Genomic DNA, 6116 nt, shown 5'->3' with positions numbered 1-6116 from the left:
GAGAGACTGAAACAATTATACACTGCTAATGGGAATAAAAATGGTACAACCACTTTGGAAATTGATTTGGCGCTTCCTTAAAAAGCTAGAAATAGAACTACCATACGATCTAGCAATTCCACTTCTTGGAATATATTCTAGAGAAATAAGAGCCTTTACACAAACAGATATATGCACACCCGTGTTCTCTGCAGCACTGTTTACAATAGCAAAAAGCTGGAAGTAACCAAGGTGCCCATCAATGGATGAATAGATAAATAAACTATGGTATATTCACACAGTGGAATACTGCACATCGATAAAGAAGAGTGTTGAATCCATGAAACATTTCATAACATGGAGAAATCTGGAAGACATTATGCTGAGTGAAATTAGTCAATTGCTAAAGGACAAATATTGTATTAGGCCACTATTATAAGAACTGGAGAAATAGTTTTAAACAGAGAAGAAAATATTCTTTGTTACGAAAAGGGGGAGAGGAAGAGGGTTATTCACTAATTAGATAGTAGGTAAGTTTTATTTTAGGTGAGGGGAAAGACAACACACAATACAGGAGACAGTACAACTGGACTAAACCAAAAGCAAAGCAGTTTCCTGAATAAACTGAAAGCTCAAAGGCCAGTGTAGCAGGGGCAGGGGTTTGAGGACCATGGTTTCAAGGGACATCTAAGTCAATTGGCATAATAAAATCTATTTAGAAAACATTCTGCATCCCACTTTGAAGAGTGGCATCTGGGCTCTTAAACACTAGCAAGCAGCCATCTAAGATGCATCAGTTGGTCTCAACAGCCCTGGGTCAAGGAAGAATGAGGAACACCAAAGACACAAGGTAATTATGAGCCAATGAGACAGAAAGGACCACGTAAAGGAGAGACTACATCAGCCTGAGACCAGAAGAACTAAATGCTGCCCAGCCACAACTAATGACTGCCCTGACAGGGAACTCAGCAGAGAAGCCCTGAGGGAGCAGGAGAGCAGTGGGATGCAGACCCAAATTCTCTTAAAAAGACCAGACTTAATGGTCAGACTGGGACTGGGACTGGAGGGACCCTGGAGACAATGGTCCCCAGACCTTCTGTCAGCTCAGGACAGGAGCCATTCCCAAATCTAACTCTTCAGACAGGGATTGGATTGGAATAGGGGATGGAAAATGATACTGGTGAAGCACAAGCTTCTTGGATCAAGCGGTCACATGAGACTATGTTGGCATCTCCCGTCTGGAGGGGGGATGAGAGGGAAGAAGGGGCCAGGAGCTACCCGAATGGACAGGAGGAGAGAGAGTGGAGGGAAGAACTGTGCGGTCTCATTGGAGGTAGCGCAATTAGGAGAGTATGGCAAGGTGTACGTAAATTTTATATGAGAGACTGACCTGATTTGTAAACTTTTACTTAAAGCACATTAAAAATTAATTAAAAAAAATTTTTGAACTGTTGTATATCAAAGAATATTATCAGCAAAGTAAACAGACAACACAGTCTGGGATATTGTTTTTTGGGAACCATATATCAGATAAGGGTTAATACCCAGGATATATAAATACCCACTACATTTTAACAAGAAAAAGACAACACAGCCCTGTCAAAAAACTGGGCAAATGATTTGAATAAACATTTCACCAAAGATTTACAAATGGCCAAAAAACACATGAAAAGATTCTCAAACTCACTGGCCATTAAAAGAAACAAAAACAAAAACTGTTGCTGTTGAGTAGATTCCGACTCATGACCGACCACCCCATGTGTTACAGAGTACAGCTGCTCCATAGGGTTTCTTGGCTGTAATCCTATAATCCACACGCTTAGAACTGATGACAATCTAGGTCATTTTTACGCTCATTGATCATCATAGGTAATGATATTAAAATATACATTTTCTATTTTATAAAGTATAATCATTTTCTTTGTTAGATAGATGACTCATAAATCTGTCTTTGTTCCTTCTTCTTTCTTCATGCTGAAGTATAATTTGCAAAATTTTAAAATACGACTTCTGCAAATAGAACCAAACCACTGCCACTGAGTTGGTTCTGACTTATAGAATAGAGACATTATAGGACAGAATAGTCCTGCCCCATAGGGTTTCCAAGGCTGTAAATCTTTACAGAAGCAAGCTGCCACATTTTTCTCCCCTGGAGTGATGATATATTTACTAAATTATCAATGAGGGAAATCTTAAGATGATAAAGCTGATTCAAAAAGCATGTGAGGAACAGGGGTTTACATATTTCATTACGAATGTAATTTTAGAATGTTAGAAAAAGATTTTATGAGGTTAAATACCAAGTTGGTTGAGGCCCCAGAGAGCAATAAATTGCAACTGTTGTTATAGATTTGTATATTTTACCCTTGAGAAGTTATTTGCAGCTCTATAAGACACAAGACCAGAAACTACCACATAACACCAGGAGTTGTGTCTCTAATTAATAGTAAATAACAAATTCAAGTAATTGTGTATTCTAAAAATTATATAATCCTTGCGTCAGCCTATCCAATAATGCAGTAGACACAAAGATGTGCTGCCCAGGTCTTCCTCGGAGTCTTCCTGGGAGTCTCTAGGGAAATTACTCAAGGATTACCTCAGGCTTTCATTTACTCTGCTGAGGTCTGGGAGTGAAGATGAAAGGAGAAGCAAGTAGCTATTGGGGAAAGAAAAATTTGCAGCCCAGCTCTTGGGAGTGCGGCCAATCTACAGCCTCCAGCTCTCAGCAACTTCAGGGTCTGCCTCAGTTGCAGAGAGCATTTGCCCCCAGTTCTCACTCTTCTGGGGCAGCCAGTATCCATGACTGAGCTAGGGAGGGTCCACTCTGTTTGGCCTGATGTCGGATGACTCTGGCTGGCAATTCTCACTCCAGAGATTTCTGCTGGGCTGGACAAGCTTTGTTGAGCTTGTATCAAATTCTGTTTTCCCCCTGTCCAGTGCTGCTTCCTCCCCTTTCCTTTTATAGAAATTGGTCCCTGATAAACATCCCACAGAAACTCCAAACTCTACTTCAGCATGCCTTCTGGCTAGTCAACCCGTAATCGACAATGTTGTGATATGACATATGAGGGCTAAAATGACTGGCCTGGATAGTGGAGCTCAGGAGTTCCAGCAGGATTGACGATTGTGGAAAATACTTATTGAGAGCTTATTTATCCCAGGCACTGTTGTAAGCACTTTACGTATATGAACTAACTTAACATTCACAACTCTATGAGGGATGTACTTTTCAAACTCCTTTTTACTGAAGGTTCAAGTAACATACCCAGGTCTCACAGACAGTAGCAGTGGTAGAGCTGCAAATAAAACCCGGCCAGTCTGATTCCAGACTCATGATTGTGCTCAAGAATCAGTCTCAATTCTAGTCAATCTGCTAGGCAGACATAGCACTTTTGTTCAGTGGTAGTAATTGAAATGGAAAGAAGTAAAAAGAGGTTGATGCAATAGAATACTTTTCCTGCAAGGTATGACAGAGGGCCAGGTAGCACCAGGGGTTTCCATACTTTATAACGTACTCCCATACCAAGAAAGAAGGTGCACCAATTTTAAATGACAAAAATCCAGGACTTTAATCAGCAAGTAGGTAAAAATTTAGTAAAATACATACATGTATAACAGAATGAAAGGAAAAATTTATAGGCGATTTTTTCCTCTTTCTAAATTTCTGAATTTTCTCAGTTTTTATAATGAACTTTATTGAGTTTGATAGACTAGCTTTAGTTTTTACATTTTGGATTGAAAAATTTGAAATTATTTCTGAAAAGAATGAAAGTATTTCTGAGTTTTCACTTAGCAGTATTCTTAACAATAATGGCACCTAGAGCAGCCAAGGTATTTTGGAACTTCTTAATTCAACGGATTTAAGTTCCCAGCTTTTGTTATAAATCTTCCCACAGTGGTAAATCAAGTGATAACAATAAAGCATGTTTGAGCAAGCTAGAAAGTGAATTTTATATTTTATCCCTCCTTTAAGGTTTTTTTTTTTAAGGTGGAAATGTGTGTGTGTGTGTGTGTGTGTGTATATACTCACCTCAAGAATATGAGCGCTTTGAAATTGTTTTGATGTTTCAAAACACATCTGTATTTACATGTAAATCACTTTTTCTTTCATTCAAACAATATACACAACACATATTCCTCACTGTTACTGTATCTCTATCACTTCAAGTCTGAATATTTTTACACTCTATTTTAATCATTTCTCTATTTCTATTTTATTTTAGTCAGAGTAAATGTCTTATTTCAAAAAGACTCTGTGAAAGTTTCCAAGTAGAAATTTCAGGTTCCACTTCTTTAGCCTCTTCCACTTTCTCAATGTGGGCATTTGTCTTTATTTATGTAATCCATATGAGCATCTCCTAAAGTCTGGAGTACAAACGCAGACATGCATCTATTATTCTTTCCTACTAATTATTCAAGCATCTATCTACTTCATAAACAGAAAGTTGAACATATTTTTAAGGCTTCTTTTCTCTATCATTTGTCAAAGGTCCAGGACAAAGGGCAGCACTCTTCCTCTGGTTTTAAGAGGCTACTGGAGTTTGGTCAGTCCAAATCTACTATTGTTTCTCAGTGCTACATTATGTTGAATTTTAAACTTTATCTTCAACTATGTCTACTCAGTAATTGTGTCAGGATGATGCCCTACCACAGAGTGACTCTAAGACACCTACTCAATGTTTTTATTTTTCTAGTCACTTTTATAACATGAGCTTCCAAGGAGAGGATGATATGTCCCAAGCAAGTGCAGCTCAAGCTCTCTATGTTCACAAGATACAAAGCAGAAAAAAAAAAAAAAAGGAAATTTTATAGAGTACATGCATCATCTCAGAGAGTGTATCATATTAAAGGTGGATTGAACTGATTACATTTACAATTCTTTCACCCTACTATGGTGGCCTCGTCTCTGGATGGCACAATTGGTTATGAACTTGACTACTAATGGAAAATTTGGTGCTTCAAACCCACCCAGAGATGCTTTAGAAGTAAGACCTGGTGATCTGCTTCTGAAAGGTCATAGCTCTGCAAATCCTATGGAGCACAGCTCTACTCTGCACACATAGGGTCACCAAGAGTTTGAATCGACTTGACAGCAAGTGGTAATGTTGGCCTTATGTGAATACATGCTTCATAGCACAAATCCTCTGATTTGGAGAAAGAATGGAGAAAGGCAAGCCATGAGCCTGTCCTAGAATGTGGAGGGTATCTGCAACATTTTTTATTTTCCCAGGGCCCTCCTCAGGGCCCCCATGACTTCCTATTCCTCAGGCTGTAGATGAGAGGGTTCAGGGCTGGGGTGACAATTGTGTAGAAAACAGAGATGATGTCCTGCTTGCGGCTGTGGAAAGAACTGGGCAAGACATACATGAATGTGGCAGTTCCATAGAACATCCCAACCACAGTAAGGTGGGAAGAGCATATGACAAGGGCTTTCTGTCTTCCCTCATTTGAGGACATGTGGAACACGGTAAATAAGATTAATATGTATGAGGCAACAATGACAGAGAAGGGAAGTAATAGGTAATTCACACCTCTCACATACACCATAAGCTCATATCTGGAAGTATCAGCACAGGCCAACTTCAGCAGAGGTGGGATCTCACAGAGCAGGTGCCTGATTTCCCGGGACATGCAGAAGGGAAGTGCATGGTGTACAAGGTGTGTCCTAGAGAACTCAGGGATGCCAGGATCCTGATAGTGACCACCATGAGCCAGCAGACCCTCGGCCTCATGAGGACCATGTAGTTCAGAGGATGGCAAATGGCCACATACCTGTCATAGGCCATGAAAGCCAGAAGAAGGTCCTCTGTACTACCCAATGTTAATGCTAAGAACATCTGAAGGGCACAGCCTCCAAAGGAGATGGTGTTTTCTTGGTGCAGAAAATCCACAAGGGCCTTGGGAGTAGCAACAGATGTGAACAGAAGGTCGGTGAGGGAGAGCTGACTGAGCAGGAGGTACATGGGCACATGGAGTCGCACATCCATTGTGATGGCCAGGAGTAACAGGCCATTGCTAGTCAGGGCCAACATGTAAAGGACTGCATTTATGGCACAGAGCAGCTCAGGAGACCCACTGTCATTCGGATTGCCCATCAAGATGAAGCTACTTCCCAAGGAGGAGTTCCAGAGCTCCAT

The 6116-nt window shown here is 40.3% G+C and overlaps 1 pseudogene; it reads right to left on the bottom strand.

Annotated features, from left to right (window-relative positions):
- Positions 1–5197: 5197 nt before the first annotated feature.
- LOC126079319 (olfactory receptor 2AG2-like) lies at positions 5198–6116 on the bottom strand (annotated as a pseudogene).

The sequence above is a fragment of the Elephas maximus genome, chromosome 7 (genome assembly GCF_024166365.1).
Source record: "Elephas maximus indicus isolate mEleMax1 chromosome 7, mEleMax1 primary haplotype, whole genome shotgun sequence".
In the NCBI taxonomy this organism is placed as follows: Eukaryota; Metazoa; Chordata; class Mammalia; order Proboscidea; family Elephantidae; genus Elephas; species Elephas maximus.
Note: the sequence above shows the minus strand (reverse complement) of the source record. Positions and strands in the feature narration are given on the sequence as shown.